The sequence below is a fragment of the Anopheles stephensi genome, chromosome 2, assembly GCF_013141755.1.
Source record: "Anopheles stephensi strain Indian chromosome 2, UCI_ANSTEP_V1.0, whole genome shotgun sequence".
Lineage (NCBI taxonomy): Eukaryota > Metazoa > Arthropoda > Insecta > Diptera > Culicidae > Anopheles > Anopheles stephensi.
In genome coordinates this window covers 45,305,135-45,330,956 of record NC_050202.1, presented here as the reverse complement: position 1 = coordinate 45,330,956, position 25,822 = coordinate 45,305,135, and the positions used below count along the sequence as shown (strand labels likewise).

At 45.1% G+C, this 25,822-nt stretch overlaps 1 protein-coding gene across 5 annotated transcripts in view; it reads left to right on the top strand.

Annotated features, from left to right (window-relative positions):
• Nucleotides 1-22,847: 22,847 nt before the first annotated feature.
• The window catches only part of LOC118506883 (homeobox protein prospero-like), a 102,308-nt gene continuing 99,333 nt past the window's right edge, over nt 22,848-25,822 (top strand). For 3 of the 5 annotated variants that reach the window (XM_036044648.1, XM_036044647.1, XM_036044646.1), the window contains exon 1: nt 22,849-23,064. The gene's annotated coding sequence lies outside the window, so the exon portion shown is untranslated. Of the gene's footprint in view, nt 23,065-25,822 lie in introns of all 5 variants that reach the window. The other 2 variants (XM_036044649.1, XM_036044645.1) reach the window with 2 other exon arrangements.

Here is a 25,822-nt window from a genome sequence, read left to right as displayed (position 1 = left end):
CTCGGCTTAAGACTGATCACGGCTGCATCCACGGTTTCGACTCGATGGTCGTACGGTACATGCCATCACATCAACCCCATCCACAGCAAGGTCCACTCTAATCGATCTTGGTGTACGGGGATAAAAAAGACAGCATCGTTGTGCCATCAACTGGTTCTTCCCGGTTTGCCGGTCACAAGAAGAACACCTTTTAACCGGGAAAGGGTCAATCCGGAGACGAAGGCTCTAAAAACTCTCACGAGACACGAGGTCTCGACTTCTTGAAATGTCTTCTCGCGGCGTGGACCAGTCGGGTGACCACTTTTTTCCCTCCTTAAAACCTGATCCTGATCCATCGTTTCAATCTGGATGTCTAGAAGGTAGCATCGAAGACCACGAACGAGCATCCTAATGCACGCTCAATGTTCTCATTATATGCGTATTTCGTGGAAAAAAGGGGTATATTGAGGAAAAAAGAGGTTTCTCTTTAAGTTATACTTGTCTCAAGTTTCATATTTGCTTGCATTTCCAGCGTTGTTTGTTTGGTATGAGATTACTCTTGGTCACCTTTTACTGTTGTGAAAGGGTTATTGGTGGTTGCAGAAGGATCGCTAGAAATAAATCCGAGTGTTTAACATTAGACTAGAGCTCATCAGACTACCTCAAAAACCGTTCTTTCGTTCTATGGACTATCTTTGCTTCATTTTGTTCGTTTGATCACTTTTTCAATGTCTTAGAATGGTACTTTGATTACATGCATTTCGATGCGAATATTCAACCCACCTTTACACATTTACACATTGCTTTACAACCAAAGTTTCATTTTCTTCTACTCTCTCGAGTGTTACGCATCTTTTCTAGACTTCCGGTAGCCGAAGCGACAGCGGCGACGGTTTTTACATGACAGGACCAAGCCAAATCCCAATCAGACCGCCTACACGCAGGACTGACTATCAAGCTACGGATAAAATCAAGTAGCAGGAAGCCAGCAATGACAGACCGAAACCTTTCGGGGTTGTAGCGCCAAGGAAGAAGACGAGGAAGATTTTTTTTAAAAAGAGAGTACCATCCAAATCATCGTTATCTTCAATGTAAACTGATATTAGTCCTGTAGACCGGGACATGGACAGGTTTACGATTGCTCACTACCATACTTAATTCTACACATAGCTAGATCGCTGGGACGTACTCCCAGCTACGGAATAACAGTCCATAACGAGAGTTTATTCGCATGGTAAACAATTCCCAGTTCTTTGTAAAAGACTAATACCGCTACCACTGGTTTTTAGGATCACTCAAGGTTTATGGATATAGGAAGAAGAGTTGTTCAGAGTAAATTGACAATTTCTCAACTTAACAGAGCAGTTCCGTTTTGAGGAGAGTTGTGAAGACGTCGAAGGAGGTGTGGGAACTAAGTGTCTACAAATAACAAATAAGCCGAAATAAGTCAACGAAGCTAATAATAACAGACCAAAACTATCTGGAGGTTCGTCCAGAAGTTAACTAGCCATTGCAGATGAGCCTCAGCCTCAAAAAACAGTATTTTTGCTAGAAGCAAGATTAAAATCTTTTAACTACCATTAAGCTAAAACACAATTAAATTGATTTTTCTATTGATAATGTTCAATATCTTTCTCTCTCCCTCACACACACTCTTCCTGGTCTAACGACCTCTTAAGACATGCCTGCCAGTTCAGGCTTTCTAGACTTAATGATATCACGTAGTTGAAAAGTCAGTCATTGTAACGGGAGAACGGCCCGGATGGGATTTGAATCCCGATCTTGTCGTATGAAGACTGACAGCGTTATGACCGCCCACTCCCAATTTCAACATATTTCTTGCAAAGCTCTTGATGCAGTACTTATAAAAATACTGATTCCTAAACCTTTACTGGCTTCCTTGACCCAACCTTCCCTGAAACCTTCACGCCACATACTTTACAAAGTACTATTCCCACTAACTACAAACGCTTCCAAAACGATCGAATTCAAGCAAGGCTCTAATAATGTCCTTTTGGTGATTTAATGCATCTCAAGCTTTTCAATAGAAACCTTTTTGAGTTTTCCAATATCCCAGCTAGTGCTGGAATATTCCTAGCCCTACGCTTCCAATATACGGTCCAAGTGAATTTAATTTTCTATAACAAGAGTAACACGCACGAGTAGGTGCATACAAAGCTTGATGTTCATACGGAACATCGTGTAAGCTTAGCCCCCGGAACCGGTCGAGAAATAATACGCTCTAATGAGTTTCGGTGTAGCGTGTTAAGGAAAAGTTTTCTAAACTCGTTCCCTCTCGTTTTCTTTGCCACTTCCACCTCACGCCTCTTGCATCATCTGCACCGGGGCGGAGATCTAACGCCCGATCCTGTCTTGCACATCAGCCCGATAACATCAGCTCGGTATCGGATGTTCGTGATGCCCGTGGACGCGATATTCAAGACTCAAAGCACCAGCATGCTACATGACAGCATCCTCCCGGGGAATCGCCCAACCGAAGGGCGGGTCAAAGCTCTTGTACTATTATCTATCGTGGCAAGAAAGTTTCCCGTTACTGCTCAACAAAAACCAACCAAAAAAAGAATATTAAAATAATAAAACTTCTCGTGCTGCTGCCGCTGCTGTTGCTGGAAGGGTGGTACCGTTTCTATTTTGAGATCCCTGTGAAACCAAGAACCCGAAAGGTTGGGCGGCCAGGTTCGCAACATCGCAACGCGCTACACGCCAACGGTAATTTTAAACTTTTCCTTTTGCCGGCGCTTAAGCTGAGACCAGCGAGTGTTCGCCAACGGAACAGGGCGCTCTGCTGTACAGATTGACCGTGTTCAACAGCTTCGGATGCAGAAACTTTCCTTGTCCGCTAGTTTTGGCGTGAATTGAATTATTTATTCAGACAATTTGCCCTTCAGCTGCTTAGGGCAGTTGGACGGCGCATTGACGCTCAAACTTTGTGAACGCGGTGGAGTGCAAGAGCGATGGAGCGCAGGACTGATTGACGATTTTAAAAACATACGAATAAAGATGAACATCGTCCGCACGGCCACTGTAGACTCTCTGGATAAGCAGAACAAACATTGAGCAACAATATTTCCTTACAAAACCCATTTACTAAGCTAGCTCGTAATACGATCGAGCCCTATTGGGGCTTCCCAGCCGAGCCCTCCACCAGCTCGATGGCAAAAAGGATTTCCAGCAGTGAAAACACTTTAATGAATAGCCAACTTCTCGGTGACCGGACCTTTGCATTCGCACCTAGATCAATAAGCCGATGAAATGGTTGTTTGTGGACGGAAAGGGCCAACACTATCGAGGACGGTGGCAGGGCGTGCGCGCGCGCCTATCTATGGTAGTGCCGCCCTACCGTGTAGTGTAGGGACGCCCGCATCCATTCAAACACATACATACACACAAACGTTCGACCACGCACGGCACACGGCATGTGTGCCTTCGAACGCACCACACTACCTCGCCGAGGCCGTAGGTCGTAGGAAGCAGGAGCGAATTTTTAAACAACTTTCGCCCCCATTTAAAACAACTACCGTTTTTTCATCTAATTCCTAAAAAAAGAGGAAATAAATTTAATACTCTCGTTCTCGCTCGCCCAACGCCACCTAACCCTGGCCGAACTAACCCAACGCCAACGCCGAAGCAGTTCAGATTGAGGGCTCCGTTGCTCACAATCTACCGTGGTTCGACGCCTCCTTCTACACCGGATCGGAACTTCTTTCCGAGAGCGCTCATCTTGCTGCTGCCGGTGCCGACGCTGCTTCTGTTGGCAAAGTACGAAAACCCTTCGGTCCGGTCCATCTGTAGGTGACGATGACGATGATGATGATGACGAGGATGGTCCATGCAGAAGCAAGCGAGCAAGCAAGCAGCAAAGCCATTTCTTACAATGTGCCCCTTTGCTGCTTGTCGATTACCATCCCTTTCATGGCCTTCGCTGGGGTGGCGTTTTCCACCTCTCCGGCTCTCCGGCGGTTTGGTTTTTGGTTGATTTTGTAAAACAGGAGCAAAAGAAGAATGTTCAAACATGACTTTCCACCCTGATGATGCGAAAAAGGCGGTTTGCTCTTTCGATGGGTAGCCCAAATGCTAAAGGGACTATGCGGCGTGCTGCGGTGGTAATGGCCGCATATAGTTCCTAGCTTTCCGAAGCTTTGTCAGAAAACGGTCGTCTTCGTCCCATCGGCGGCAACATGGACGTCATCATCGTCATCGGTTGAAAGAATAGTCTGCTCGGTTTGAATAAAACTTCCATTCGGAACGGAATCTAACCCTCATCGTGATTGTTGTAGTCCGTGATGGAAGTGTTTTGAAATCTGTAGTATGGGGTTTCTTCTTTAATCGCTCTGACAGGTTTCGTATTAAAATATTCAATGAAAACAATTTTTAATTAACTTGTTTCAATACTTTCGTCAACACATGCGGTGTTGACAATACGGCGTCATGCCGTAATACTGGATTAATAAATAAATAATAAAAATTGTTTCAATACTTTCCTTTTGATTTTGGATCTACTAGCAATAGAAATATTGAATTGAAAAATATTCAAAATTTAATAAATTTAATTTTAAAAATGTATTTTTATTTGTTGTGTACAATTCTGAAGTAAATAAGATATATTACACATTCTTAAAAAAATAGTTTGTAGTTTTTCCAGTAACTGTATTTTTTCCAAAAATAAATCTCTTTGGTCAGAACAGGCCTTTTTATAGCACTTTTTAAAGTTTTTCCAAGTGTCCAGAGAGAGAGAGAGAGAGAGAGGGCGAGATAGATAAAGACCTGAGCACTTAATATTTGACTTCCCTTGCCTTCCCTTCCCTTCAACATCACGAGACGTTGCACACGCATCCGGACGGTAAATGAGATGACAGTGACCGAACATTCTCGACATGATGTGCTCCAACAGAAGCAGCTAGTGCACTAAAGCAGAGATCATCATGCTGATCTCTATCTGCCTCTTTGGAGGAAAATGCTACCCCGCAAATTGCCACAAATCTGGAAGAGCTCTATACCTACAGTGATCGTGCAGCAACGAAGCCCGACAACCCTCACTTAACTGTTACAGAGCGACGTTGTCTTTACCACTCATTTTCAATATCATACCTTATTGGGTAATCTAGATGTTTGGATCTAGAATGTTTGGAAAAAGGATTGAGGAGGTTTTAGTCGGTAACCAATCCGGCAGTACCCAACTGGTCCCAATTATGTCTACGAATATCTACTCCTTGGGGACAAAGGTCTGAAAACAAAGGGAATGAAAAAGTACCATTTGTAGAGTCAATTTGGGATCTCATCAAGATGTGAGAAAATACAGACTCCGTAGAGGATCAGCACAGATTTCTTCCCAACACTAGCTTGTATTCAATCAAATGCGATGCACTCTTATTGTTTCTTGTATTCTACAATATTTTCACGAAGAACTTCAACAAACTGGGTCAAAAAAACATTGAGATAACACCAAATCCTCAAGTCATTATAGCCAAAAGTTTCTTGGCGTGGCGTGAACATATACCAGATTAAAATATTAACATCTGATTCATATCTGATATTTGATCTTCTGATCAGAACGACCTACACATGTTATTAAACCGCCAGTAAGCATTTAATTTAGTAAAAATGTACAAGACAGTCGTAAAACTTGCCATAGTTTTTTCGACACTTCTTCAAACACTTTTCCATAAGTTGGATTCAAAAATTTACTTGATTCACATCTTCGCAGTTATACTCATCTCTACCGAGTAAGCTTAAACATTAAAGCATTAAAATTACCTCACCCAAATAGCAAACCACTCCATGCGAGCGATGCGGGGATGTGGAGGAGATAAAGGGCAGGAAGGTATGAGATTTTGTGAAAAACAAACGAGACAGCACCACTTGTAGACGACAAAGGCAAACGTTAATCCCCCTGACGGAAGCATTCAACCGAAAGGGAAACGGCCTTAAATCCGGACGCCCGTTAATAAAATTCCCATATTAAAACAATGCATATTTCATGCATTTAACATTCCATTACCCCACGATTTGCTCGGCCGGCTCACCGTGTGCAGTGCCGAATGCGAATGTGCAACGCATTCTCTGACGCATTCGGTACGACACACGCCCGTCCAGCCCAGTCGATTCAGCCGATCTAGCCGTAACGCGAACGCGGTACGATTTTGGCTTCGCTCCTGGGAAAACTACTCCACCAGACCGGCGGTGGAATATAAAAAAGCAAAACCCCAACTCACACGGCTTAGAAACACACAGTGCCCTAAACTCTAATGCCACAACCATAATGCACGACTGACGTCGACCCACAGGACATTTCTCCTCTCAAAAAGGCACCGAATCTTAACGGCAACACGGGGCAAACAGCGTACGATCTTTTGTGGCGCCATTTCAGCATTTCAGTTCTCCCAGAGTGTTCCCAGGGTGTACGCGTGGGCTTTCGACCGGCCATAATAATCCGTAAATAAATTATTGTAATAAAATACTTTCAACCCCCCAAAAACCAGGGGAGACCCGAGAAGTACCTGGGATTCACTGAACGCGTGGGCTTTACGACCCAAGAACAAGATGAGCTGTCCGGAACGGATCATCCCGGGGACTTGCTTTCGGACAGAAGTTTTATCCTTGCTGCATGTGAGTGCGCACAGAAAAAAGAAGACCCACACACACACGACTCGCTACCCCTTTCTCGCAACGGCAGCGACATAAACTCTCTCTCTCTGCTGCTTAGGTTCTTCGTCCCGAAAGGGTTATTCCCCGGTTGGTTCACTTAAGGACGCGTCCCAGTGGTTTGTGGAAGTTTTGGTACACGCGTGCTCGTCCATCTCGTCCGAAAATCCCGCACTCGGGACAGTCGGGAGACACGCGCGGGGTCCTGGGTGTTTGTTCCTTCCCGCAGCAAAGTCTTCTCTCGGCGGAGCACGGCTTTTGACCTGAGATGGGTTACGTGTTTCCGGTGATTTTGGGACAGCGGCCACGTTCCCCTGTGTGACCCTTTTATTGATGGTGCTGACGATGATGGTGATGGTTGCGCACAAGAAGAGGAGGCAGCAAAGGCAACAACAAAAAAAAAAACAACAACAAGCAGGACCCTCCGAGAATCCGGCGCTCTTCAAGCCCAGAACAAAGATGTTATGAGCCTAATGGACTGTTATGGGACGCAAAGTACGAATGGGAATAGTTTTTACGGTTTTTAATGCGTGTGCCGCACACACACACACACACACCTCATTGGTCCAGAATGAAGATGGCTCGTACCGGTGGGATTTAAAGGGTTAAGGGTTCGCACATCGTCGTCGTCCCTTTTTGCGATTCGTCCGGGCACACTGGTGGTAGGCGCTGCGGTACTTTCTACGGTTAATAGCCTGTCATTTTCGCAAACGCCACGCCCGATGCAAACATGGTTTCTCGGGGTTTTAATTTCGAGATGTTTTGGGCCGGTGAGATCTTTGCGGGTTTTATGAGGAAATTCTAAAATAAAGACTAACTAATGGAAAAGTTGGACATGTGTAGACAAAGTCGTTAAAAGGATTAAAACTTGAAAAACTTATATTTAAACGTCCAACGTTCGAAATAATTCAAGTGCGCCTATTGTTTGTTCGTCGAGCGAAAGCTGAAACTTGCCCTTTTTCGAACACCTCAGCACAAAAAGGCCCTTTCCGTCGTCACAGTTCCAGTTCCAATTCCAGACCCATTCCTGTCCGCAACCTGACGGCACATCTTCTTGATTACACACGCCGTCGTCCCGAGGTCAGGATGAAGAATAAATTATCCCCTCACCATATCCCAGGGAACTACCCGCCCCCCGGGTCAGGGTGAAGAAAATCGACCCCGAATGGTCAAAACGAGACAAGTGTGTTTACTCATCGCCTAGCATAGTCTTCTTCAGCCCGGGACAGTTATTTTCTCGGGTTCTGGGTAAGAAAAAAGGGGTGAGCGCTAGGAAAGCAGAGAATCCTGGTGGCTATTTACATAAAATTTGATAGTCCTACAGTACCCATCCCGCCCTAGAACGATTCCTGTCCCGGTCCCGGTTAGAAAGGCACACCGAACACACGCACCGAAAAAAGGGTCCCATGTGTGGAAGAGATATTCGAGGCCATATTTAATTGAGTGTCCCTCTCGACCGGCCGGCACGCGTCCCCATTGTTTGTGTGCCAAAAGGGACACGGTTGCCGGTGACTTTTTATTTGCTTCGTTGCCTTGAGCTCGCGTAATGCCTGAGTCTATTAAGCAAATTAGGTTCTCGGCGGTAGTTTGAAGGCGCGCGAGCGCGTACTTTAATTCCAGATAATTAGTCTACGTTCGAATGGTTGGCTGATCGGTGAGCGCATCGTGAACATTATTTCAAGATACGCGAATTGACCGTTAACGATCATAGCGAAGCGGCAGATTAGACCAAACGTTTCCATACAGCGCTCTGGAAAAGTTGTACCGTGAGAAACTCTTGCCCAAGGAACCAATTTCTTCCACAACAAAAGTGACGCAAAACCAAGCGTGTCCAACAGGTTTTGACACTTTTCTTAAGGTCACTGTGAGAAGCAACGGAACAGGGATGATGCTGACAAGATTATACAAAACAAGAAAAAGGGTTATCAAACAGGACCTTGTGGATGGACCGGTTTTTAAAGGAAGCGTTTCACCTCAAAACTGGACCCAGCTGCCACGTTCACACGGCTTACGGGGAAACGATTTTAAAACTTGTCATATTTTTTAGGCGTTTTGCTTCCTTTTCGTCGCATCTGCACAACTGCAGCCAGTAATAGAATTCTTTGATTTGCACTTGAATGTGCCGGAAATGCATCTGAAAACGTTGTCCAAACGCGTTGCTACACCTTCCCTTTCTGCCCTTTGTCACCTTTTTGCAACTAAAGCTCCAGACCCTGCCAGCCTGCGCACAGGCTGCGTTGCAATAAAAATAGAAATACAAGCCTAAAATGCCATTGAACGTGCATTTAGTTGCGAAAGAACCGGAACGAGACGTGAAATAATTTGCTGTAATTGTTCGCTATCGTTCAAACGATGCGACCGTTTCGGAAATTGCTTTCCGAAAAAGGACACGTGAAGTTAATTTGGGCTGCCACCGGCCGCGGTTTATCGTTGGCGATGTCGCGATTTTCCGCCCGTCTAGCGAAAAAGCCGATGCAGCCGAGGTCGATGGTTGATGGTCGCGGAAAACGCAAACGCTCGCTAGCCGTGCTCGGGACAAGGAATCCCCCAAAAACGAATAAAAAAAAAACTCCCCAAACGGAACAATCCGTCGTTCGGCGCTAAAGTGCAGCGGCATCGTTCGCAGACGCGCACTTTTACGGATTTCGCCTTCTGCAGAACGCGACGATGAATGGTTTGTTCGCGTGAAGCACAAACGTAATCGCACCGCACTATTTTGCAATTCAATTGCATTTGCATTGCCGATGCACTCCCGCCAAATAGGCCGTTTTTGTGTGCGCGACTGCAACCACACACACGCAGCCCACAGACACAGGGAGAGGTTTGTTTTGTTGTGTCCTGAGGTCCTAGGAGGTTCGATAGACGATGGCGATTTTTTAGGATGGCGTAGCCGTAGGCAAACCCGCTAAGTAGACAATAATGTAGCTATGTTCCTAGCAATTCTTCGCTAGAGCTGACAGATAAACGAGCGTCCAATCGGTCGGTGCCACATTGAGGACAGAATGTATCGTGGCTGTTTGACGCGTTAGCATCAGCTTAACGTCCGTGTTTGTCAAGAGAGCTGCCGGCGCGGGATGGCTTTTATGTTTAATTACTCAAACGTCATTTATTTGCTCAATGCATCAATAGCTCAAAAACAAAGGAGATAGTAGAAAATAAATAAATGTTATTCAAGATACGATTATTTCAGATACAGTGATTTCTATCAGTTTTGAGATTGACATACTACCAACTTTTATACAAAAAAGTATTATACTATAATGCTCTCGTATGGGGAAAAGAGCTTTCAGATATGTTACATCCAATCATTATTGATTGCTTACTGAGAACTGCAATTACTCAAAAGCATTTCAAGAAGAAAATTGTCTGAAATCGTTCTTTCATATTCAATAAAAACAAGTACCTTAAGTACATTTGAACTATAGAATTTCAACATCAATTACCTAATTTATGTTCTTTGCTTTAATAGCGATTCGCAGATTTTTTCTATACTATGCAGATTATCCGGTGTACACTGTATGGTAATCAGGGGTCCACAAACAGCAATACGTGAGAGCGTTGAATATAGATGTTTTACGGACATAGAAAATTGATATTAAAAAACTGGTAGCTGGGCCAATAACTTCAAACAGCAGGTTAAAATTACTTCGATCTTTTTGACATAAAGTTCTAAGCTTTTCGTCGCTTTCAATCAACGTTTTAGTTAAAAGTATTCTACCGTACATCAACCCAAGAATTATATGCTATGTACCCAGTAACGACCAAGTTGCCAAGATATGGCGCCGGTCTTCACACGACAACAATCCCAGATCATTTCCTCATATTCAGAAATAACTATTCAGCTACGATTAAAAATGAATTGGAAACCAGTAATGCTAGGGCAAAGACCTATTGTGTTTGAATAACTTATGGAGGAAGAAATATCCAGAATCCGTGCAAAATTTAACACTTATCTTCCTAGAAATATCTATTTCAAAATTAATTCTAGGTGAAGAAAACTGTATATTAAAAATTCCAAAATTATATTCATTAGACGTATTAGGGCTACTTGTTAACAACTCCCCTTGGCACGGTCCGGTGGACGAGACGACAACGACACCGACCTCCACACGGCAGGCTTCAAATCCCATGCAGAAGATCGCCTCTCTGTACGCCATTTTGACTACCTTGCTATGGGTAAAACCAAGTCACAGAAAGCCAGAAATGGCTGGCCGAGACCTTTCCAGGTTGTAGTGCCAAGGAAGACTCTTCCCTCTATCTTCTACGTCCCAATGAATAGAGGCTCTGACCAAGACTATTTCTTTTTGGGCACGTCCATTACGCATGGTCAGATCGCCAATTCTTCTCCAAGAAACTAGGTATTTGATTGTATTCCAACCTATGAAAGATCGGCGATATGTTCGACTCCTGTCAACCAGCCAGCTGTGCTCCTCTATGCCTCCTGGTGAAGTATGATTCCCGCATTATCAGCAAATGCCCCAACCATCATATTGTTATAACCCTGTTTACCGTCAGGTTACTTAAACTTCGTTTTCTTTCTCCACGCGCCTTGCTGTTACACACCGCCAGATATAGTCCTTAGCATCAACCGAGATCGACCGATACTCTTGACCAAGTTCACATTTACGAATTCACGCCATCCACACGTCCTCCTATTAGATATTATTGTAAATGAACAATGCAGTTCATATAACATCAATCCAGCTACCCGGAGAGATGGCTACAATGTTATAACTAATACGAGGCGCTGATCTCATCGGGTACTGACGATCCTTTTTTTAAGCGCGTGAAGTATCAAGACCGGATGGTTTCTTGCTCTCTTATTTGTTCGCGAGACGAATAGACATTTAATATGAAAATTAGCATGCTCTTTTTCCAAGATAGAGAATATAGCCATGGCTTGCAGCTACAAATATAAACAAATAAAATTAGCAAATATCAGTTATTTGGTTCTTGGAGATGCTGCCACCAAGTTGCTTCAGCTAGATATGTTTGTAAGAACTTTGTATGAATTTCGCAAACCGTACGTTTTTTGGTTGATTTCATAGTACAACTTAAATTTCAACGCAAGGGACATAGCATTTATCAAACCATCGCTCCTGTTTGCGCATCAACGCATATCACATCTCTGCCCAAGAACATCAATCTATCCATCTATGCCATCAAATTTTCTACAAATAAAATTATGCTGTAGCCAACTGGGGCTGCGGCCACCGAATCGTCTGTGTGTTTGTGTGTGTCTGTCCCATGTTCCGGTTACGGAAGGCTGTGCTACGATGGAGCACATAATTAAAACCTTTCGTCAAATTATGACCCTTTTTGCCGCTGGGTTTCGGGTTTTTCGGGCAACTTTTATTAACCAGCCTCCTCCGAGCGGCACCATCGTCTTCCCGTTCCCGGTGTTATCCCGCTGGCCACTGATTTAATGTAATAAAACGCTGTTTTTGACTCTAGACAATCTCGTCTCGTTGTCGTCGTCGTCGTCGTCATCATCACCGTGGTCGCCACATGCAGCGACACAACCGAAAGGATCTAAATCGCTCGCTAACGATTGGCTCGCTTCGTAATACGGTGGTATCCATCGATCGATTTTTCATCCATCCATCCATCATAATGAGCGTAAGTCGGTTGATCAGCTACAGGGCTCAGCTACAGGGTACGGGGTAAAAATAGGTCTTTCGACGTCGGTACCTTTTCGGCCGTCGCAAACAACGGACGCGTACCAAGAAAAGGAGTGGTTTGAAATTTCAATTTCACTGGAGCGAGACTAATTTTAATCAAGCGTAATGAATAGTATCCACCTATTACAGGCACCATCTACCCATGGGTGCCCCACGATAAGTAGCAATAACCGAAACCACCGTTGGATCAAAGTCTCCTAAAACGCCCGACATTTTCGCAACACAATCCCATCTCGGCTGGCTAGCTGACTCGCCCTCAGGTTCATCCTACTAACGTTGGAGACTTTTATTCGTTTCCTTCCCAGCAATAGAAGGACCCACATACGAAATTAAAATTAGTTTCCACGCAAGGAGCACAGGGGAAGGAAATAATTTATAAAGGACCAAATAATTGGTCACAGCATCACTACATTCTGTGACTGTTTGACGAATGGAGGGATACAAGTAACTCCTCGTTCTGGACACGGATAAACACACACATAGTACGCTGGGGACAAGTTTTCTTTGTCCATTTTTTAATTTATTGCTTTCAATTCGACTACCGTTCGCTGTCTCAGTCGGAGCGATCGTTCCGAACGAGCAATCTATCTTGGAAGAATTAGAGCTAATGAATATGTATAAGCCGTCTCACTGTACGAGAGGTGTAGAAGAAGCTCGGCACAACTGGTTCTGGTAGTGGTGGCCCGGGAAACAGTGACTCACCCAGCAGTTGGAGCAAACGGACGTTGTAATTATTTTCCAACCCACCCACTGTGAAGCGTTGAAGTGCTGGAGGTTGCTTCCCGATAAGAAGAAACATCCTTCCAGCTTTCTCGAGTGGGTGTGAAAAATCATACCCGCAGATTTCAACAAATAAATTGCCCAAACCACTCGCCAGCCACTCGTACTGTGAGCTACGAACGGAATTGTTTAGGGCCGTTAGTTGAGTGTGATTGAAATTAATAATTCTTCCAACTAAGGATATCTCACGCGCTTAACGCGCTGGGCCATTCGATTGCTGAGAGGGTTCTGCATGTTCGGCTGCTTCAAATGAACCCACTTTCTAGGCGAGAAGGCAACCCTGATGACCTGCCGTTTACGAACACCTCCTCGCAACACCATCCACCAACAACTCCTCCGCTCCAAGTCAATAACCGTAACCGGGAGGATTTCTACGCCTAGCTTTCTACAACACAACTCCATCCTTTTGAAGAAAATCAAGTCCCCGGATCCGAAATTACCATTTTCTGTACCCTTTTTTTTGTGCTCCTTTCCCTGACCAGGATCACGGCTCGCAAAACCCAAGACCCAACCCTATCCACCCTCTCGGCTCTCGTTCGGCTTCCGGTCAACCGGTTTTCGCCGGCGATCCGGTACGGCAAAATGGAAGAAAACCGTGGGCATGGATTTATTTATGGAGAAATTATTGTTAGTTTTCTCAATTTTTATTCAAATTAAGGGAACGTGTCCTTTTGCTGGTGATGCTGCAAGCCCCCTTGCGAGATGCTAAAGAATGCAAATGCGTGTACGGGTAGGCTCACTCTCGAAAATTGGGAGTTCGAAGCCCTTTAGCAAAGCGGGACGCACGTGTCACGTTGGTGGGGGTGGTGGTGGTGGTCGGCTCCGAGTAGGAGGGACATCGTGATGAAGAGGGTGTCCGAAGAAGGATCTTCCAAAATGGCCGCCAAAACCCGCTGTTTCGGTCATGCTTCGGTGGGAGATGGTGGCACCGGGGTTTATGCTGTAATGAGCTACCGACCAAGGCCTCAAGAAGTAGTAACGAAAGGTTTTGGTTGCGGTGTTAAGATAAATGAGGCGATTGTATGATGGCCAAATTGTGTAGCGTGCCAAAAGGAAATGGGCTTGAACGGGTTTCGGCGTGTCATTTCGGGGAAAATCTACCCTTCTGTTGGAAGGGCTCTCACATCAAAGGATACGCACAGAAAGGGTATAGGAGAGCCTCGAGAATCGATTTTCCTCATGCCGTGCTGTGCTGGAAAGCCATTTTTATTTCGTAGGATTTTATATTAGAACAAAATTTGACAAGCATATGCTACAAGAACTCTTCCGTTCCATGAGGCACCTCAGGAACTTCCTTAAATTTGGAAAATAAATCTGGCAAACTAAGGTGGAAAAGAAAACAACCGTCAGATACACCGCGGCGCACGGTGTTATTACGTATCGGAAGCGCCAAAATTTGGCCCGAATCCATCGCGGTCCAATACGCCGTGCGGTCCTTCCTGGTGAACATTTCAATAAATCACCTGCTGTCCGTACTGTTTAGGCCTACATCCGGACCGTCCTCCTGGGATTGTGCACATTCGCCACACATACACCTCAGGCCCAAGTCCACAAAAACCTCCTCCAAACCGCCCGTCCCAAATCGATGTCATTCTCGAAAACATCAACGAACGTCACCCATCACACACACACACACGAGGACGCGAAGGCACAGCGGCATCGGCGAATCCGTCGCTCCATAAATTGCATTCATCCATTTATCAAAGCTCGCGCTGTCAGTTGCCCCGCGAGCATCAGCGCACAACACATTGCCCGATGCCCGAGATGCATTGCTGCTGCAGTTTGATGCAACGCCAAAGGCATCACCACCGAAGCAGCAGATTCCGTGGCGCAAAACAAAGCAGCAACCGAAAACGAGAGAAAAAAAAAGAAAACCTCCCCACGGTGCATGTTGTGTCCCGGGGACATGCCGAAACCGACCGGGGTCTGCCAGCCGAGAGAAAAGTCGGACGATCAGGAAGGATCCCCGGAGGGAGACAAGTGATGCATTCTAACTATTGCGCTGCGAGGAAGCGTCCCCACCCCATTCCTCCTCCCTTTGCGTCCACCGCTCTAATCGCACAACTTTTTTGGACTTACCTATCCCTTCGCACACATAAAACGCACACAACACGCACACACACTGTGGGGGGGGCCTGTTTTGCTGACTGTGAATAGCGTTCCTTGGAATCGGGAACACAAAATGGACCCTCGCGCTCAGATGATCCGTCCCGGTGGCGTGGAGTGGAGTGGCCAGTTGTGGCAGTGGGGCCCTTCCGAATGATGGCGATGGACCTCCATTGCTGCGTCACCGTCGAACCTGCTGGCAATGCAATTTTGCGAAAGGATAGAAATTTGCCAACATGCATTTCGAAACACAGCAAATACCCCGCATCAGTCGCGTTCATTTGTGGGAAAGTGCATCCGGTGGAAAGTCGACAGCGATTGTGTGTGTGTGTGAGTGTGCGTGTTTGTGTATCCTTTCATTTTAACTTCCCTTCCATAGGCCTCAATCTACCTAGGTCCGAGGTCCGCTCCCTTTTTTTATTCCAACGTGTGATGCATCCACCCTGAGCCAATGCACACGCGAAAAAAAACCCACGGAGAAAAAATGCACACGCGAACGTGAAATGCATCAAACGCATCGCACGGTGCAGCTACCCGGTGTGTACTCCAAAAACGTGCGGATCAAAATTTATCATCCCGTTGATGAGTCGCTGAAAATGCGTCCGGTAGATTTCCCGGTCGTTCCGATTTTCTGTCGTGCGAACCCCTTGTACACCTAGCCGTACACGGCTAGTTCTGCCCAGGACCTGGCTGGTTCAGCACGGTAGCCAGGGCCGTTGGTTTTCATTTCTATAGAACATAATTAATCCCACTCCCTCGCACAAAGGAGGAGCGCCCAAGCATTGTGCAAGGACGTGTGTCCGAAGAGTCCGATTGCAAGTAGAAGACCAACTCCACCGAAACTCAAACCGCACGCAAGCGCCTCATCGTCGCCTGTGCTCGCGTCGCGATGCAGCATACTCCTCGATTACATACCGAACCCTGGCCGAGAATTTGTCTACGGGAAAAATCAGTCGACAACAGACGCTCCTACGTATCGGCCACAAAACGTTCTTAGTGATCCGCTGCAGCCTTGTAGGTAGCCGCTCGTTGCCTACCACCACAAGGGTTAGAGTCGACGTGAGCGACAAAAAGCTTACGGACCACGGACACCGGCACGGGGCGAAGAAACTGACAGCATACCCTACCGCTACCGCTCAACAGATGCCGTTGATGTTGGTGACAAGCCGCGATGGATTTCCCGCACTTCCCGGCGAGTTCATTTCCAATAGTATCCCCTCCACTCGAAAGGACACGAGCTTCCTTTCGAACCGCAGGAACTTCCCTTCTCTAAAACCATTCATTCGGGTTTTGCAGCACTTTTCGAACACGGGAGCGATTCTCCTCGTCCTTGCCATGGTAAACTGGTTACCCCTCATTGGAGATTTAGCCAGCGTGGAAGGGGAATAAGAAGCAAAGCACTTTTATATTCTCAGCAGGAGAAATATTTCCCCTTGCAGTCGTGTAGAGCGTTTTGGTTTAGTAGCCGGCACGTCCCTCGGCAGCATGAATGGGAGTGCAAATGCGCGTCCTTCTATTGAATGGGATATTCCCATGCAATGCAGGCATGGTTTTATTGTCTGTTGATTACAGCAGATTCTAGTAAGAATGTTTTTGTTGTTTCTAACTCGGTTCGCAAAACGATTTGAAAGGCGAGCCAGTTACGCGTATGAATATCGATGTTCAAATCAAACCTTTTTCTTACGATCAACGGTTTATCTGCAGTTTTAGTGGATCTGTTCTTATCCATAACATACCATCGTATGTCAATTATTTGACTTCAACGTTCGTAGTAGATCTAACCACTTTGACTCTATTGCCATTTTTGGCTTTCCGTGACTTTATTTAACCGTAGCTGAATAGTCGTTCCTACGTACGAAGATGCGGTCCGAATGGGATTTGATGCCCTGCCGTGCCTTGTGTAGACTATCGCCTCTGTTGACGGTAGTCAACGAATCTTATCAGAGCCTGCGAATAAAACTACTTCTTCTTTGGCACTACAACCTCAAAAGGTCTTGGCCAGCCATTTCTGATTTGCCTTGATTTGATCTTACCCCTAGCCTGGATAGTCAAGTCCTGCATGCGGTCTGAATGGGATTTGATTCGTGGTCCTGTCCAATGAGAACCAGCGCCGCTATCTTCTAGGCCGCTGGACCCGTATAAGCTGTACAATGACCTCAATTTTACTTTCGTTCCAAAGACTATTAGTATCAGAGCTGTTAACCGTAAAGGTTGTGTTAGGATCTTGATGGCAGTAAACGACGATGTACTCGATCACTCTGCTTAACTCCATCCAAAAGGTCTTTGTGTAGAATTGAAAAACTAAAAAAGCAGAGGAATTACTCTTTTAAGAGCAAATTTAAATGACGAAATCTAACTCTACGAAATTTCGTTATATGTGCATTTTTAATCTTTATTTACCTCCTTCATTTTCTATTTTCTAAATAATTCTTGATTCATGATTATTAATTGTTTATATTGATGTTACGAATAATAACAATAACAATAGTACATAAATCCCTATCACATAGGGGAGAATAAATTAAAAAAGAGCAATGTTAGCTTTTTCTTTTTGGCGTATCGACCTCTAAGGACAAGCCTACCATTTCTGGCTAGTTTTCTTGGCTAGGGCATGTTGTAGTTTTACAGGCAGACGGTGAACTACAGGGAGACGGTGGTATTCGGTCCGGTTCACTCCGGTTGTTCAATAAATGTAAAGCAAATAAAGAAAAATAATTACTAAGTTTTAATATTAAATTTACACTTCCAATTTTTTTTCAAATTTTATTTTTTTTTTTAAGTTTTGTACCAATTTAATAACTAAAATTAAAAGTATGAAAAATATTGAAAAGTAGTGAAATAGAAATATCGATGAAAGTGACAAACAAAATAATTGTACAAAAACGAGGATGGAAAATAAATTTTCAGTAAAACAATTACGACGACAAAATACAGAGGAAAGATCGTCAAAATTTTAGACCAACAAAACAACTGCATAACTAATATAAAAAATTAGAAAAAGATACACGAGAAGAAAAACTACTTGCTTCTATTCTAAAGATATTGTAGATTTGGCTTACATCTGGTTACACACATGATGATCATGGAAGAAAAATCCATTCATTGAGAATGCCTAAGAAACCAATACGAAAACCAAATAGAAATTCTTAAGGAGCGACAACAAATCATGCTAAAATTACAAAATATGCATGCGGGTTTACTGTGCTAAATTATGCTGATTTTTCGTTTGTTTAAAACAAGTTTTTTATTAAAAAGTTTACATTATATTTAAAATCATTTTAATTTGCTTAATTTGCAATCGGGTCAGACCGTACTATATGAACAAATTTTTGGATTTTGTAAATTATTTTAAAACAATATTCTTACTTTAATGTTTAAGAAGTTATGAAACTCTAGGGTTATATTTTTATCAGACATTTATACCCTTTTTATTTTGAATCTGTTCATTTCTTGTTTTATTTACACAATACATAATCGACGACGCCGAGCCCCAAAATTGACACATCCATATGTCACCCTAGTGCAAACTGCCTTCAAATACGCACACCTGCGTATTACTGTTCCGAAGGCGAATATTCTACTGACGTGCCACGTTCACAGTTCTCCTGGGATGGGGAGTAGCGATCAAAACTCACCCTCACCCATTTACCCCATCCAGTGCAAACGTGTGCAGACATAGCCCTGGTACACATGTCCTCCTGGTTTTACGCCATCCCTTCCATTCCTCGGGTCGAAAAGCCGTCTAGCGATGGGCACCACAACACACTCGGTCCCTGCACTCAAGGCTATGTGGTACGCCGATACACCTTGCGATCCCTTGCTGGCTAGCGCTCCAGCAACACTGACGCCAACCGGTGACTTCAGCGTGCACTGTGTGTAATCACTTAAGTATGGGAAATGGCCGCACGGAGAGATAAGATAAAAATCTTTTTATGGTACAGGAAAAACGCAACACGTTGCACGCGCTTCGGGTCGGAAAATACGACGAAGAAACTGCCGCTAATGACAGCTGCCGCTCGATATGTCCTACCGTTGCGTTCGTTCCTGACACAAGGTAATCGCTGCCTCGGGCCGGGTGGGCCGTGGCGATGGTGGGACGTGGCACTGAAAAAACATTAAGCTTGATTTCTTATCGCTGATAGTGGTCGCTTCGCGTATGTGCCCGGTATGGATCATCGAAGAAGGAGGAAAGCACACACGCCGGGCCCTACGGTGATGTTACCTGTTTCCGTGAAGGTAATAAAACGTCCGTGTACCACGCAATCCTCGGCCCCCATTCCCGAGCGACTCCCGGTCCGGACCGGTGACAGGCCACGTAGATCACTTCCGGCGTCGGTTTTCTTTCGATGCACATGTCCACACCCCGAGTGTGGACATATGGGTTGTTTCCACGCCGTCGCCTAATCGATCGATTGTGTCAATATATGTGCGAGCGATAAGAACCAAGTCCCCGGTGGGGCGTACAAATTACAAGTGCAAGATGGACCAATTTTCTTTGTCCGCTCGGAACCCATCCAGCCGTTCCCTTCCGTGCGGGAGTTTAACCCATTTACGCTGGACGATATGTCTAATCGATGTTTGATGCTTTTTATAGTAAAAAATATAGACTTTTCGTACGATGTCCTCTTCTTATCCTGACTCGTCCGAGTCTTCCCATCGATTCATAGCTCCTCAACCACAGGACGGTCACAAGACGGGTGTAATTGATTTGTTCGAGTGGTTCGATAGTTTCAGTTTTTACGATCATCCGTTGTCTTGTGCCCTTTATTGGATTCCACTTGATTGACTTGAGTGTGAACGATGCGCGTAGGGGTTCCCATACACGGCACATAAACTGTTCTCAATTGGTTACAAGATTTTTATGAAGATAATGAAACCAACTTTATCGACACCATCGGATGATTAATTGCGACCCATTTGTCGTCCACCGGCACCGCCTTTGGAAACGTGGTTTAATTGGTGGCAAAATTAACAACCTTGGCAAGGGTTCCTTCATCAAACACCCTTCGATCTCTGCCATCTTCTACCAGGTGAGATTACCGAAAGTTAAGAGTTCGAAATAGGTCCACACATTAGAGCGGTTGTTTGTTTTGGGGTAAATGTCTCAACCAAGAGTGTTCTTCTGAACACCACGCTTAACGAAGTCAGCCACGGTTGGCAACACAGCTCATGGCGATGTAACCTATATGGTTTGTTTTCTAGATTGTGTTCTTTTTTTTTGCTGTTCTATACTTTGCTGCCTCCCACTCGGTAACATATCACAAACGCACACACAACACGACGGCCAGCTACCACGGCCACGTTTGATGTTGGCTGAATCGATTTGCAAAACCCGATGCTTCAATCGTAAACACCACACACGGTAACCACGGTGAGAACATTCAAATTCCACCACATTTTATGGTCACTTGAGACTACATTGCCATGGTAAATTGCAACCTCATCTCGTGTTTTTATTTCTCCTCCTATATTGCACCCGGGCCAACGGTTGGGCCGTTGTTTTGCTTTCATTTCATGCCACAAGGGCTACCGAAAAGTTGCAGGCTGCCCTGGTTCGCGCAAAGCCTTCGCACAGCCCGGTAACGATTACATATTTATGGTTTGCTCGCTGGACTCGCTGGCTGGACGCATAATAATCACACAATTAATAGTCCGTTTTCGATTACATTCATCATCATCGTCCGGATCATCGTGGAACGCATCCTGGGCGCGGTAGCCCTTGTTGTACAGGCTGTAACTACCCTTCGTACGCAGTTCGTTCGATTCCACTGTTAAACGCAATATTGTGGAGGGGCTTGCAGTGAGCCAGCTCACCACCAATAAGACGTTTAACGTGGCACAACTTTATGGCCGTCATAAGTTTGATTGCATTGGACGGAGGGAAACGAGAATTGGAAATCAAAACGGCCAAGGGATTGTATTATTTGTGTATCCTGGATGCGTAATGTGATAGGTGCGACAAGTTAGCAATATCGGGCGTTGAGGGAAAAAGGGAATCATAGGAAAGACATTTAAAGATACGACATTGTATCAACATTTCAATAAAAGATTCACACCTGATGAAAACCTTTGCAAATAGTGAGTCTTTTCCTGATGATAGATTACAACTTTGATATTTCGAGGTTCACATCATCTTCCCGCCTCTGAAGAAAGTCTAAATCTTCTAATAGTTTACATATTCTGACCTTCCATTAGTCTTGCAGTTTTTGTTTTGTTCCTTAGAAAAGGCGAGGTCGTAATGCTTACATCTTTCTTTTTTCTTGGGTTCACGACCTCTTGGGTCATGCCTGTCATTTCTGGCTTACTAGATTTATTAGATACCGCATAGTTGAATAGTCACTCCTCATGCTATGGGGGAACGGGCTAGATGGGAATTGATCCCCAGTCCTGCCGTGTGAAGACCAGCGCCAAACAAGGACCTCCAAAGACTTCCAAAGACTTCATTATAGTTGGGTGATTTTATCATTATAAAGATCTAGGGGCGGCCAGGTGGTAGAGGCGACAAAGACGCCGGTCTTCAGTCGGCAGGACCGGGGTTTAAATCTCATTCGAACCGTTCCCCCGTAGTGGGTGATGACTGACTATCCAACTACGTGGTATCATTAAGTCTAGTAAGCCAGAAATCCAGTCTAGTAAGCCAGCCTAAGAGGTCGTTTAGAAGAAGCTATACCAGACTGTCCCTTATAAATAAATAAAAAAAAACTCGAACTCCAAATCGACTCCAGGTCAGGTTTGCAGGTCCTTTAATGTGAAAAATAGCACAATTGCCGTCTCAGCAGCTGGGCCTCCACAATTCCAAAGTATACACACCAGTGGCAGGTTTAACACTCCGAAGAATAAGTGTCCGAGAGGGCTCCGTGCTCGAAAGGAGCCCCTAACTGGCAATAAACTACTCCCCAGTCAGCCTTTTGAACGTTTTAGGCACCCTCAACTTCCATTACATTTAGGACCCCCGGTTAAAGTCTGAATAAAGATCACCCTGCACTCACGGCACTCACTTTTCGCTACCGGCTTTGAGCCGGGCCTCTAAGGCGCTCAAATAATGATGAATATCTTGGACAAGACTGGGTGCATTGTCGAATAAGCAGGAGTCTGTATCTGAATAGGAACTGATCTCAACACCGATTAACAGAAGTTTTTATTTAAACCACTATCTGAGAGCTTTATCCAATCTCTCGGTACATACAAGACACCAAGGCACAGAAATTAATGAATAAAATTAATATTTTTACGACAACCTTCAATAATGTATAATAGAATTTAAGAAATCTATTATGAACATCAGCCAAAGTATTTTTTTGAGTTGAAACATATTTAAAAAAATTATTATTATAATATGAAAATTTAATCCACTATTTTACAAAATTGGCAACACTTGCTCGATAACCGATATTGCGAGGTAGGAATCCATACACGCACACACTCTCAGTCGTCTTTCGCTTTCTTAATACGCCGAAGTGGCTTCGTGCAAGGAAGCAGCCTGTGTTTCTTATCGCACAACGCCAAAAAACTATATCTTGCAAGTGATCAGCCTTCTATCGTTGTGTGAGTGAAAGATCGTAGAAACTAACGGTACTTATTCCTCCCACAGTCGATCGTGGCATTGGCCAAAATAGTATAGTGTTGCTTAAACCTTACTCAGAAGAAGATTGCCAATCTATCAAGTGTTATCAAGATTACGTGCTAAAATAGTGTTTTTTCTCTACATTTGTTTCGCATTCTAGTTGAAAGCGCAATATCTTCCGAGATGTAACAGAAGATAAATTCTACTGGTGGTGTTGTGTTTGACTAGGATCGTTCTACACACAATGCTAGATGATGAAGTACGGAGCAGGAAGAAGGATCCACATTAAAGGTAAGTCAGTGTTTAAGTAACTTTTGTTTTGCATTGCTATCGCTACCAATCAATTCTATACTGTCACTGCCACGACCTATTGTGTCATTAGAGCTTCGGGCACAATTTCTTGAACCTTGGACCATGCAGCAGTTGCGTTTCAAGCTTATCGGCTAATGTACATCAACATCAGTGTTCGCTTTTTTCGTGTTTCATTTTTTTTTTTCGCCACCCAATTGTCAAAGTGACCGAAAGCCTTTCTCTAATCTAAGGCTTGCGGTGCCAGTAGCAGCGCGGCTGTGGTACCTCTAATTTATTTATAAATCACGTAAAGACAATTACGCGGCACCGTATTCCGTGCAAGGCATCAATTCATGCGACTCCACACGCGCGGACCACATTCCGTGCCAAGCGCTCCAAAGACGACGACGGCCACGTCCTTCCGCATGCCTCCGAGGTGCGGATAGAAGAAGTAATACCCTGGGCGGGAGCAAAAAAAGAGGCAACAACACGGACAAAACGCATCACGCCGGGGCAGGAAGGAAATACGGGAAATCGCACTTTACTTTACCGCTTCCGGACCTGACACATGATCGCGCGCGCTCATGCGCTCGTCCCCGTCATACGTGTATGATAAATTTAATAACAATTTTCCATCCAGATTTCCGGAAACTGATAAGCACACCGGGTCACCCCACCGAATGTGGTGGCAGGCCATCCCGTAAAATGCTTTCTTCGGGTAATTCCACTGTGTGTGAGTGTGTGTGAGTTTGGTGAGGTGTTATTAGAACCCCCATGTGCCGTTGTCTGTTCGTGACCCTCTTCTCCTAATGGTCGCAAGCAACGGAACACTCTTACACCGTTCATAATTCCTGTGTGTCGCTTGAGGTTACTTGACTCGCAATCCGGGGAGGGAAACGAAAGCGAAACATCCTCGTCCAACACCTCGGCGATACACCCCTCTCGGTTGGTACCGGAATTAGCGCATTACGCTAATGTTTGTCTTCCAAGCCGTTTCTACACACCACCAGTGCCAAAGCAAATCGACCAGTCTAATCCTTGTAGCCCGCCGTTCGTGGAGCAGCTGTGGGGTCAGATGATTTAGTCCATAGTAGAAAAAAAAAAGCCAGGAACACACACACACGAACCGTGAGAGTGAGCAATCATGTGAATTATTGATGTGGCTTTCTCGCGTTCGCGTTGTGTGATGTCGAGTCGGCGATTGTCCTTGGAGTCGGACAGGACATTCGTCGCCGGTTGAAGAAAGTGTTGTTAATAATTCACCGGCCAAGCAAAGAGAGCAGCAATCGAATGTTTGGTGATTTGTGGTGATGTGGACATTCTGACACCATATTCAAATATGAGCCTGGTATCTGTGCATATACCGCCAAAGAAACATATACCCACGTCGTCCACAACAAACCCATTCATTATAGTAAAGGAGCGTGTTGATCCATCCATATGGACTTCTTAAGGAAAATTAATTTTCCACAATATGTTACTCGCCTTTTAACGAAACCGCTCTTGTCATGCTAACGGTCTTAGATGTAGGGAGCGGCCCTCGTGGTCCGTTTGCTTGTTATATTAAATTAAGCAAATGACCACACGTCATCAGCCAACTCCTTTACCCTCCGTACCCGCCACAATCCTTCGACCGCTTTCGTGAGTGTACCTTGAGAAACATAAACCATGGTGATGTCCACCGAGAAAAGGTTTTAAAGTTTCGCGTTACACACGCGCTGTCCGCGAAGCATTTCGCTCTTATCTACGCGTGATGGTTGGAGGGCTTTCATTTCCATAAATAAAACCCAACCCAGCGACTTGGCCTCGTTTCCAATGTGCGAACCCCGGATGCGTCTTAGGTGCGGCTCGACCGACTAGGACTCCAGGGGAGGGCAATCTCGCTCTCTCTCTTTCTCCCTTTCTCGCTTTCTCTAGTCTTTAGAATAGCTGTGGAGCGCCCGTTCCCCCGGGGGAATCTTACGATGGGGTTTTGCGTTGGGGACATTGCTCCGCCGTTACTGCGTTCCCAGCACCACCACCAAACGGCGGGAGTTGGACCGATTAGCAAATTAGTTTAGCAACGACTCATCTGGTGCGAATCGAGCCGAGTGGTGTTGTAGATACACCACACGGTGCGCCTTTAGAGCATATCTGGCCCAGGGTGTGCGTACACGCATCCGAGACACAAGACTCGTGCTCGAGAGCCTCCGTAATGCTGTTGTGCCTACCTGCCGTGTCTGCCGGCAGGTGCTGACAAACGTTACGCCCGAGGGAACCTCCTGGTCTCGGCCCACACCAAACGTGTAGCCAAGTGTAACAAGAACAAACGGTACTTGCTTACCGAACCGAACCGTGTCTTCACACGCACTCCGGAATCAATCACGTCGGTGGGTCGGCCGGTGAAACTCATCAAAGGGTGTGTTTTCTACTCAACTGGTCAAAGAATGATCAAGACCCGCTGCTGCTAAGGTGAAGGTATGTTACACCTTCTTAATCAAACAAGGAAGGTCTACAAGACAGGGACCGGTAGAAGGGTGTATTTATAGCCCTCGAATCCCTTTATCCTTTAGCTATGGGATAGTTGTATCGAAAATTAATCTACCGCAGCCTCTCTGGAATAAAACAGATCCAGATAATGCGTGCATGTCACCATCACCATCTTCATCAGCTCTCACTGCAACTATCTGCTCAACCAGCTTCACGCTTTGTCACACTTTATTATACCCTTGTGGTGTCGGGTGTTGGTGAACGGTTTCACTAGAAAGGTGGTTAACGA